Raw genomic sequence first — 13,079 nt, forward strand, 5'->3', positions numbered from 1 at the left:
AAGCTGCCAAATGTAAATGTCCTGGAATTCGTGGAGCTAGTCCATGGTGCTCAAACTGGCAATGGCTGTTATCTACCCCCCTCTCCATATCCTCAAACACCGTCTTATTTTTCCTTGTCACAGTCTTGTATAGCTCAGAAGCGCGGGTGCATGTTCTAGTTTTTTCTAAAGTCAAGTTTCCCTATATTTGCCAACATTTTTTTAGCGGCAATACTGCAGAGTACAACATCAAGTATAGTATCAAAACAGGTTTTCTATTGAACCTAGTAAAGCTAATGATTTGTTGTTAATGTTGATATATGTTTCTATAGACTAGATCAAACTTAAAGAAGTTTGACTTAGGACAAACCAATAACTTCAAGTAAGTTGGAATGTAGGGAGTAGTACTAATTTAATTGTTTCTATTTGCAAACTAGAACTTAAATTAATTCGTTACCACAAAAATATGTAAAAGAAAATTGGAATCTGTAAAGCTACTAAGCTTCCTAAGAAGGGGGCTTTCTCATCCCTCCTTGTTTTTTGATAGTTAGATCTAGGCTGGAGTGGTTTGGATCATCTAATCCATTTAGCGGTGTAAACGATTTTTACTCTAGGGAGTCTTTCTTTAGATGCCAAAGGGACCCACCCGATGGTGGCCCCACAAAAATTCTCTTCTTAATACAACTCGGATAAAAAAATCTCTTCCTCGATTGCTCCACCCTTGAGACCCGACCAACCTCCCCACGCCACCCCCCTCTCTCTCCCTCTCTGACATGAACTAGAAGGACCGTCTTCCATGGTCGCTGCAACCCACTGGCATCAACTCCCATTAGAAGACCACCTCTTGCTCCCTACCACACATGCCCTTCCCTGTATTGCTTCCCGAGGCCACTGAGGATGACTTCAACCCTCCCCACTCATGACAAGAGACACCTTGTCTACCTCATTGCTCTGAGCCCCCGACTGACAACTTGTGTGTCTAGCAAGCCACCACAGTACTGCGATGCGCACTGCCTCGTTAGGACACCGACATACCGGTCGTAAGCCCAATGCAGTTTTGCCTCAACGTTGGATTTTCCAATTCACATGGAACGACATTCATCTGAAGAAGGTAATGGCACTCAATTGGTGCATGTGTGTGATATATCAATTTTTTCTGTATGCTAATAATGACATATAGGATCAAGATATTTGTGGGAGGGGCCCCTGCGGCGAACAAGGAGCGGACGTACAAGTTTGTGCGGGAAATCCATCGGAGAGTGTGGCTCGGGGGAGGGAGGATGTTAGCTTGGATCAACAGTGTTCCAGCGACTCGGTGTGGGCTCCCGACGATGTAGAAGATACTAGAGAAATGATTCAATGACCTTGCGATGTGCATCTTGACATAGGCAAACCGGATGAGAGGATGTGAATGTGTTGTCCGAGTCCAACCACCATATCCATGGCGGGTAAGGTAGTTAATGGGCTCTACTAGAGGACAAATCTCTGATTCTGGAGCAAACAACGCGCTGGCCCTCGTCCTATCAATCGTCACACTCGTCTTGGATATCATGTGATGCATGTAATGCATGTAATGCAATTTCAATATATTGATGCATGTTTGAGTGTTGATACAATATATTGAAATTGCATTACATGCATTACATGCATCACATGATATCCAAGACGAGTGTGACGATTGATAGGACGAGGGCCAGCGCGTTGTTTGCTCCAGAATCAGAGATTTGTCCTCTAGTAGAAATTTATATATGTACTGCAATGTGATGTGATCATTAAGTGTAAAATGCTGCCACAACAGCAAAAACGGTGTCAAGGAAAATTTTCCTAGGTGAGCTTACCAGTGGCGGGCCGCCCACCACTGTAATATATATACGTGTAGTTCATCACAGAAGCCGCCCACCATTGGTAACCAGATTACTAGTGGGGGTGACTTGCCCGCCACTGGTAGGCCTTTTGTCCCGCCCCTAATAGCCAGTTCCGTGGTAGTGGATGTGCCTGACCGTTAGATCACTATCGAGCGGTTAATATTGCGCGTTCATTGTTATTCAATGTCTTGCCCATGATGTTTCCTTTCTCGTGCTGCCAAAAACTATTGGGGAACATAGTAATTTCAAAAAAATACTACGCACACATACGCAAGATCATGGTGATGCATAGCAACGAGAGGGAAGAGTATCGTCCACATACCCTCATAGACCGTAAGCGGAAGCGTTATGAGAACGCAGTTGATGTAGTCTAACGTCTTCACGATCCGACCGATCCAAGTATCGAACGCACGACACTTCCGAGTTCAGCACACGTTCAGCTCGATGACGTCCCATGAACTCTGATCTAGCAGAGCTTCACGGGAGAGTTCCGTCAGCACGACGGTCTGATGACGGTGATGATGTTGCTACCGACGCAGGGCTTCGCCTAAGCACCGCTACGATATGATCGAGGTGGATTATGGTGGAGGGGGCACCGCACACGGCTAAGGGATCAATGATCAACTTGTGTGTCTATGGGGTGCCTCCTGGCCACGTATATAAAGGAGTGGAGGAGGGGGAGGGCGGGCCCTCCTATGGAGCACCCTGGGGAGTCCTACTCCCATCGGGAGTAGGATTCCCCCATTCCATGTAGTAGGAGTAGGAGAGAAGGAAAGGGGAAAGAGAAGAGAAGGAAGGAGGGGGCACCGCCCCTCCCCCTTGTCAAATTCAGACTAGGCCTTGGGAGGGCGCGCGGCCTCCTCTCTCTCTTTCCCCCAAAGCCCAATAAGGCCCATATACTCCCCGGCGAATTCCCGTAACTCTCCGGTACTCCGAAAAATACCCGAATCACTCGGAACCTTTCCGATGTCCGAATATAGTCGTCGAATATATCGATCTTTATGTCTCGACCATTTTGAGACTCCTCGTCATGTCCTCGATCTTATCCGGGACTCCGAACTACCTTCGGTACATCAAAACACATAAACTCATAATACTGATCATCACCGAACGTTAAGTGTGCGGACCCTATGGGTTCGAGAACTATGTAGACATGACCGAGACTCATCTCCGGTCAATAACCAATAGCGGAACCTGGATGCTCATATTGGTTCCTACATATTCTACGAAGATCTTTATTGGTCAAACCGCATAATGATGACCCACAAGTATAGGGGATCTATTGTAGTCCTTTTGATAAGTAAGAGTGTCGAACCTAACGAGGAGCAGAAGGAAATGATAAGCGGTTTCCAGCAAGGTATTCTCTGCAAGTACTGAAATGAGTGGTAACAGATAGTTTTGTGATAGGATAATTTGTAACGAGTAACAAGTAACAAAAGTAAATAAAGTGCAGCAAGGTGGCCCAATCCTTTTTGTAGCAAAGGACAAGCCTGGACAAACTCTTATACAGAGAAAAGCGCTCCCGAGGACACATGGGAATATCGTCAAACTAGTTTTCATCACGTTCATATGATTCGCGTTCGGTACTTTGATAATTTGGTATGTGGGTGAACCGGTGCTGGCGTACTGTCCTTTCTTGGACAAGCATCCCACTTATGATTAACCTCTATTGCAAGCATCCGCAACTACAACAAAAGTATTAAGGTAAACCTAACCATAGCATGAAACATATGGATCCAAATCAGCCCCTTACGAAGCAACACATAAAATAGGCTTTAAGCTTCTGTCACTCTAGCAACCCATCATCTACTTATTACTTCCCAATGCCTTCCTCTAGGCCCAAATAATGGTGAAGTGTTATGTAGTCGATATTCACATAACACCACTAGAGGAGAGACAACATACATCTCATCAAAATATTAAACGAATACCAAATTCACATGACTACTAATAGCAAGACTTCTCCCATGTCCTCAGGAACAAACATAACTACTCACAGAGCATAATCATGTTCATAATCAGAGGGGTATTAATATGCATATAGGATCTGAACATATGATCTTCCACCAAATAGACCAACTAGCATCAACTACAAGGAGTAATTAACACTACTAGCAACCTACTAGTACCAATCCCAGATTGGAGACAAGAATTGGATACAAGAGATGAACTAGGGTTTTGAGAGGAGATGGTGCTGGTGAAGATGTTTATGGAGATTGCCCTCTCCCGATGAGAGGAGCGTTGGTGATGACGATGGCGATGATTTCCTCCTCCCGGAGGGAAGTTTCCCTGGCAGAACAGCTCTGCCAGAGCCCTAGATTGGATCCACCAAGGTTCCGCCTCGTGGCGGCGAAGTTTCGTCCGAGAAGATGGCTTATGATTTTTTCCTCATCGAAAGACTCCATATAGCAGAAGATGGCCATCAGAGGGCCACCAGGGGGCCCACGAGGTAGGGGGTGCTCGTGGGCAGGGTGTGCCCCCCTGGTGAACTTCTTGCGCTCAGTATTTTTTATCTATTCTGAAAACGTCTTCCGTGAAGTTTCAGGACTTTTGGAGCTATGCAGAATAGGTCTCTAATATTTGCTCCTTTTCCAGCCCAGAATCCCAGCTGCCGGCATTCTCCCTCTTTATGTAAACCTTGTAAAATAAGAGAGAATAGGCATACGTATTGTGACATAATGTGTAATAACATCCCATAATGCAATAAATATCGATATAAAAGCATGATGCAAAATGGACGTATCACATAACAACATACGTTGTTCCCTTTGTCATCAGTATGTTACTTGCCCGAGATTCGATCATCGGTATCTCAATACCTAGTTCAATCTCGTTACCGGCAAGTCTCTTTACTCATTCTGTAATGCATCATCCCGCAACTAAATCATTAGTTACATTGCTTGCAAGGCTTATAGTGATGTGCATTACCGAGAGGGCCCAGAGATACCTCTCTGACAATTGGAGTGACAAATCCTAATCTTGATCTATGCCAACTCAACAAGCGCCATCGGAGACACCTATAGAGAACCTTTATAATCACCCAGTTACGTTGTGACGTTAGGTAGCACACAAAGTGTTCCTCCGGTATTCGGGAGTTGCATAATCTCATAGTCATAGGAACATGTATAAGTCATGAAGAAAGCAATAGCAACAAACTAAACGATCATCGTGCTAAGCTAACAGATGGGTCAAGTCAATCACATCATTCCCTAATGATGTGATCCCGTTAATAAAATGAAAACTCATGTCTATGGCTAGGAAACTTAACCATCTTTGATTCAATGAGCTAGTCAACTAGAGGCATACTAGTGACACTTTGTTTGTCTATGTATTCACACATGTACTAAGTTTCCAGTTAATACAATTCTAGCATGAATAATAAACATTTATCATGATATAAGGAAATATAAATAACAACTTTATTATTGCCTCTAGGGCATATTTCCTTCAGTCTCTCACTTGCACTAGAGTCAATAATCTAGTTCACATCGTCATGTGATTTAGTTCACATCTCCATGTGACTAACACCCAAAGGGTTTACTAGAGTTGATAATCTAGTTCACATCTCCATCTGACTAACACCCAAAGAGTGATCATGTTTTGCTTGTGAGAGAAATTTAGTCAACGGGCCTGCCACATTCAGAGCCGTATGTATTTTGCAATTTTTCTATGTCTACAATGCTTTGCACGGAGCTACTCTAGCTAATTGCTCCCACTTTCAATATTTATATAGATCGAGATTTAGAGTCATCCAGATCAGTGCCAAAGCTTGCATCGACGTAACTCTTTACGACGAACTCTTTGTCACCTCCATAACCGAGAAACATTCCCTTATTCCACTAAGGATATTTTTGATCGATGTTAAGTGATCTACTCCTGGATCACTATTGTACCCTCTTGCCAAACTTATGGTGAGGTACACAATAGGTCTGGTACACAGCATAGCATACTTTGTAGAACCTATGACTAAGGCATAGGGAATGACTTTTTATTCTCTTTCTATTTTCTGCCGTGGTCGGGTTTTGAGTCTTTACTCAACTTCATACCTTGCAACACAGGCAATAACTCCTTCTTTGACTGTTCCATTTTGAACTACTTCAAAATCTTGTCAAGGTATGTACTCATTGAAAAAACTTATCAAGCATCTTGATCTATCTCTATAGATCTTGATGCTTAATGTGTAAGCAGCTTCATTGAGGTCTTTCTTTGAAAAATTCTTTTCAAACACTCCTTTATGCTTTCCAAAAAATTCTACATTATTTCTAATCAACAATATGTCATTCACATATACTTATCCGAAATGCTGTAGTGCTCCCACTCACTTTCTTGTAAATACAGGCTTCACCGCAAGTCTGTATAACACCATATGTTTTGATCACTTTATCAAAGCATATATTCCAACTTCGAGATGCTTGCACCAGTCCATAGATGGATCGCTGGAGCTTGCTCACTTTGTTAGCACCTTTAGGATCGACAAAACCTTTTGGTTGCATCATATACAATTCTTCTTTAAGAAATCCATTAAGGAATGCAGTTTTGACATCTATTTGTCAGATTTCATAAAATGTGGCAACTGCTAACATGATTCGGACAGACTTAAGCATCGCTACGGGTGAGAAAGTATCATCGTAGTCAACCCCTTGAACTTGTCGAAAACCTTTTGCAACAAGTCGAGCTTTGTAGACAGTAACACTACTATCAACATCCGTCTTCCTCTTGAAGATCCATTTATTCTTAATGACTCACCGATCATCGGGCAAGTCAATCAAAGTCCACACTTTGTTCTCATACATGGATCCCATCTCAGATTTCATGGCCTCAAGCCATTTTGCGGAATCTGGGCTCATCATCGCTTCCTCATAGTCCGTAGGTTTGTCATTGATACGTCTCTGTCGTATCTATAATTTTTGATTGCTCCACGCCAATATTATTCAACTTTCATATATTTTTTGGCAACTTTTCATATTATTTTGGGGACTAACATATTGATCCAGTGCCTAGTGCCAGTTCCTGTCTGTTGCATGTTTTTGGTTTCGCAGAATATCCATATCAAACGGAGTCCAAACGGGATAAAAACGGACGGAGCTTATTTTTGGAAAATATGAAAAATTCGGAAGGAAAATCAACGCGAACCTGTGCCCGAGGTGGTCATGAGGCAGGGGGGCGCACCCCCTTAGGGCGTGCCCCTACCCTCGTGAGCCCACCGTAAGGCGGTTGACGCTCTTCTTTTGCCGCCAGAAAGCTAATATTCGGAAAAAATCACGGCGAAGGTCTCAGGCCAATCAGAGTTACGGATCTCCATATATATACGAAACGGTGAAACAGAGCCATGGGAGAACGCAAAAACAGAGAGAGACAGAGAGATAGATCCAATCTCGGAGGGGCTCTCGCCCCTACCACGCCATGGGAGCCAAGGACCAGAGGGGAAACCATTCTCCCATCTAGGGAGGAGGTCAAGGAAGAAGAAGAAGAAGGGGGTCCCTCTCCCCCTCGCTTCCGGTGGTGCCGGAGCGCTGCCGGGGCCATCATCATCACCGCCATCTTCACCAACAACTTCACCGCCATCATCACCAACTCCCCCCTCTATGCAGTGGTGTAACCTCTCTCTTACCCACTGTAATCTCTACTTAAACATGGTGCTCAATGCTATATATTATTTCCCAATGATGTATGGCTATCCTATGATGTTTGAGTAGATATGTTTTGTCCTAATAGCTATTTGATGATCGTGATTGGTTTGAGTTGTATGTTTTATTATTGGTGTTGTCTTATGGTGCTCTCCATGTCACGCAAGCGTGAGGGATTCCCGCTGTAGGGTTTGCAATATGCTTATGATTTGCTTATGGTGGGTGGCGTGAGTGACAGAAGCACACACCCGAGTAAGTAGGTTGTTTGCGTATGGGATAAAGGGGACTTGATACTTCAATGCTATGGTTGGGTTTTACCTTAATGAATCTTTAGTAGTTGCGGATGCTTGCTAGAGTTCCAATCATAAGTGCATATGATCCAAGTAGAGAAAGTATGTTAGCTTATGCCTCTCCCTCAAATAAAATTGCAATAATGATTACCGGTCTAGTTATCGATTGCCTAGGGACAAATAACTTTCTTGTTGACAAAAGCTCTCTATTAAAACTAATTTAGTTGTGTCTTTATCTAAGGAGCCCCTAGTTTTATTTACATGCTCTTTACTTTCTTGCAAGCTTATCCAAAAACACCTACAAAGTACTTCTAGTTTCATACTTGTTTCCGGTAAAGAGAACGTCAAGCGTGCGTAGAGTTGTATCGGTGGTCGATAGAACTTGAGGGAATATTTGTTCTACCTTTAGCTCCTCGTTGGGTTCGACACTCTTACTTATCGAAAGAGACTACAATTGATCCCCTATACTTGTGGGTTATCAAGACCTTTTTCTGGCGCCATTGCCGGGGAGCAATAGCGTGGGGTGAATATTCTTGTGTGTGTTTGTTTGCTTTATCACTAAGTAATTTTTATTTGTTGTTCTTAGTTGTTTTCTATCTTTAGTTATGGATATGGAACGCAAAATACCAAAAAAAATTAGGTGTACTTGCTACTCATGGAGATGGGGTAACTCCTAAAACCCTCGATTCATATTATGTGAAAGATATTAAGTACTACTTTGATAATCCTGAGAAAACCCCATTCAACTTTATAATGGGAGACAGGTTGGATCAACGTGAATACTTTAGGGATTATCGCTTGACACAAAAAGGGAAACTATTATGGGACCAATTTATTATGTTGCGTTGGTATGCTTGGCAACTATGCTTGAGATATGATATTACTTGTTGCTCTAGGATGAAGGCTCCACACCTTCCCTTTTCATGCAAATTTAATGTTAATGAAACCTTAGCTTCTTATGCTAATGGTATATATGATGTGGAACAAATAGAAGAATTTGTTGCTTTTAAGGCTGCTTATGAAATTGAATCTTTGTTTGAAAAGTATGAAGCTTTAGATGATGATATTTATAGGCCTGAAAATCTTGCTATACTTAGATATTGCTAGGAAAATTATGAATACAATTACTATATTAATGCATTTATTGAGAAAGTCTCCGCTGTCCAAGAAGAGACTAATATTTTGCAGGAAGCTATGGAAGAAGAAATTGATGAAACTGTGAGCTCATTGGATGAAAAAGATGATGAGGAGAGCGAAGAACAAAAGGAGGAAGAGCGGATTGATCACTCGTGCCCACCTTCTAATGAAAGTAACTCTTCAAATCATACATTGTTTAATTCCCCTTCGTGCTTACCGAAGGATGATTGCTATGATGATTGTTATGATCCCATTGATTCTCTTGAAATATCCCTTTTTGATGATTCTTGCTATGCTTGTGGCCAAGATGGCAATATGAATTACGCTTATGGAGATGAACTTGCTATAGTTCCTCATGTTAAACATGAAATTGTTGCTATTGCACCCACGCATGATAGTCCTATTATCTTTTTGAATTGTCCAAACTACACTATATCGGAGAAGTTTGCACTTATTAAGGATTACATTGATGGGTTGCCTTTTACCATTGCACATGATGATTTTAATGAGTATAATATGCATGTGCTTGCTGCTCCTACTTGCAATTATTATGAGAGAGGAACTATATCTCCACCTCTCTATGTTTCCAACATGGTAAAATTGCAAGAAACTGTTTATACTATGCACTGGCCTTTACTTTGTGTGCATGAATTGTCCTTTTATGACATGCCGATGCATAGGAAGAGAGTTAGACTTCGTTTTTGCATGATATATGTTGCTTTGTGCTCACTACTAAATGCCAAATCATTGCTAATTAAAATTGGCTTTGATATACCTTGGGATCCGGGTGGATTCACTACTTGAGCACTATATGCCTAGCTTAATGGCTTTAAAGAAAGCGCTGCCAGGGAGATAACCTGGAAGTTTTAGAGAGTCATTTATTTCTGTTGAGTGCTTTTATATAGTTTAAAAACAACAAAAATAAAGGGGGGAACCCAAAACGTTTTCAAAATGGAAAGTGAAAGTGATAGAGACGAGCATTGTGAAAATGGGGGACGTCCTTGAACTTTGTTCATGCCCATGGGAACTTTGTGAATCTTAATTACAGAAACTTTTCAACAAAAATAATTATCCCCTTGTACAATTCCATTGTATTATAAAAATAATGTGCCAAGGTTTGCCTTTAGGATGTTTACATTTGCTTGATGGTTTGTACGGTGCAGGACAGAAACTTTAGCTGCAGTGCGCGATTTTACATTTTTTTCCTGGAACGTAAAATGGTTCTGATTCTTTTTGCACTGTATTCCTATAAGAATTGTTTATTTTTCCTAATTTTGGTAAAAAAAAAATCAAGTATCAGAAGTATGGTGAATGTTCAGATTATTACAGACTGTTCTGTTTTAGACAGATTCTGTTTTTGATGCATAGTTTGCTTGTTTTGATGAAACTATCAATTTATATCAGTGGATTAAGCCGTGAAAAAGTTATATTACAGTAGAAACAATGGAAAAACAAAATATGAATTGGTTTGCAACAGTACTTAGAGTAGTGATTTGCTTTATTATACTAACGGATCTTACTAAGTTTTCTGTTGAAGTTTTGTGTGGATGATGTGTTCGATGATTGAGAAGGTCTCGATGTGAGAAGAAGGAAGAGAGGCAAGAGCTCAAGCTTGGGGATGCCCGAGGCACCCCAAGTAAATATTCAAGGAGACTCAAGCGTCTAAGCTTGGGGATGCTGGGGAGGCATCCCCTCTTTTTTCAAAAAATATCGGTATGTTTTCGGATTCGTTTCGTTCATGCGATATGTGCAAGTCTTGGAGCGTCTTTGGCATTTAGGTTTTTATTTTTCTTTTTATGCACCATGCTGGTATGATATAGTCCTTGGTTGACTTATAGAATGCTCATTGCACTTCACTTATATCTTTTGAGTGTGGCTTTATAGAATGCTTCATGTGCTTCACTTATATCATTTGAAGTTTGGATTGCCTGTTTCTCTTCACTTAGACAACCGCCATTTGTAGAATGCTCTTTCGCTTCACTTATATTTGTTAGAGCGTGGGCATATATTTTGTAGAAAGAATTAAACTCTCTTGCTTCACTTATAACTATTTAGAGAGATGACAGGAACTGGTCATTCACATGGTTAGTCATAAAATCCTACATAAACTTGTAAATCGCTGAATATGATATGTTTGATTCCCTGCAATAGTTTTGCGATATAAAGGTGGTGATATTAGAGTCATGCTAGTCGAGTAATTGCAAAATTGAGAAATACTTGTGTTGAGGTTTGCAAGTCCCGTAGCATGCACTTATGGTGAACCGTTATGTAACGAAGTCGGAGCATGAGGTGTTTATTGATTGTCTTCCTTATGAGTGGCGGTCGGGGACGAGCGATGGTCTTTTCCTACCAATCTATCCCCCTAGGAGCATGCGCGTAGTACTTTGTTTCGATGACTAATAGATTTTTGCAATAAGTATGTGAGTTCTTTATGACTAATGTTGAGTCCATGGATTATATGCACTCTCACCCTTCCATCATTGCTAGCCTCTTCGGTACCGTGCGTTGCCCTTTCTCACCTCGAGAGTTGGTGCAAACTTCGCCGGTGCATCCAAACCCCGTGATACGATACGCTCTATCACACATAAACCTCCTTATATCTTCCTCAAAGCAGCCACCATACCTACCTATTATGGCATTTCCGTAGCCATTCCGAGATATATTGCCATGCAACTTCCATCATCATCATATACATGACTTGAGCATTTATTGTCATATTGCTTAGCATGATCGTAAGATAGCTAGCATGATGTTTTCATGGCTTGTCCGTTTTTTTGTGTCATTGCTACGCTAGATCATTGCACATCCCGGTACACCGCCGGAGGCATTCATATAGAGTCATATCTTTGTTCTAGTACCGAGTTGTAATATTGAGTTGTAAGTAAATAAAAGTGTGATGATCATCATTATTAGAGAATTGCCCAAAAAAGAGAGGCCAAAGAAGCCTAAATAAAAAAAGGGGGCCAAAGAAGCCCGCAAAAAAAGAAAAAAAGGGGGCAATGTTACTATCCTTTTACCACACTTGTGCTTCAAAGTAGCACCATGTTCTTCATATAGAGAGTCTTTTGAGTTAACACTTTCATATACTAGTGGGAATTTTCATTATAGAACTTGGCTTGTATATTCCGATGATGGGCTTCCTCAAATGCCCGAGGTCTTCATGAGCAAGCAAGTTGGATGCACACCCACTTAGTTTCAGTTTGAGCTTTCATATACTTATAGCTCTAGTGCATCCGTTGCATGGCAATCCCTACGCACTCACATTGATATCTATTAATGGGCATCTCCATAGCCCGTTGATACGCCTAGTTGATGTGAGACTATCTTCTCCTTTTTGTCTCCTCCACCATCATATTCTATTCCACCTATAGTGCTATGTCCATGGCTCACGCTCATGTATTGCGTGAATGTTGAAAAAGGTGTGAGAACGTCAAAAGTATGAAACAATTGCTTGGCTTGTCATCGGGGTTGTGCATGATTTGAATATTTTGTGTGGTGAAGATGGAGCATAGCCAGACTATATGATTTTGTAGGGATAACTTTCTTTGGCCATGTTATTTTGAAAATACATGATTGCTTTATTAGTATGCTTGAAGTATTATTGTCTTAATGTCAAAGGATAGACTATTGCTTTGAATCACTCGTGTCTTAATATTCATGCCATAATTAGACATATGATCAAGATTATGCTAGGTAGCATTCCACATCAAAAATTATCTTTTTTTATCATTTACCTACTCGAGGACGAGCAGGAATTAAGGTTGGGGATGCTGATGCGTCTCCGTCGTATGTATAATTTTTGATTGTTCCACTCCAATATTATTCAACTTTCATATACTTTTTTGCAACTTTTTATATTATTTCTAGGACTAACATATTGATCCAGTGCCCAGTGTCAGTTCCTGTCTGTTGCATGTTTTTGGTTTCGCAGAATATCCATATCAAACGGAGTCCAAACGGGATAAAAATGGATGGAGCTTATTTTTGGAAAATATGGAAAATTCAGAAGGAAAATCAATGCGAACCAGTGCCCGAGGTGGTCACGAGGCAGGCCCCCCCCTTAGGGAGCGCCCCTACCCTCGTGAGCCCACCGTAAGGCGGTTGACGCTCTTCTTTTGCCGCAAGAAAGCTAATATTCGGAAAAAAATCACGGCGAAGGTCTCAGGCCAATCGGAGTTGCG

This window comes from Triticum dicoccoides, chromosome 5A (genome assembly GCF_002162155.2).
Source record: "Triticum dicoccoides isolate Atlit2015 ecotype Zavitan chromosome 5A, WEW_v2.0, whole genome shotgun sequence".
Lineage (NCBI taxonomy): Eukaryota > Viridiplantae > Streptophyta > Magnoliopsida > Poales > Poaceae > Triticum > Triticum dicoccoides.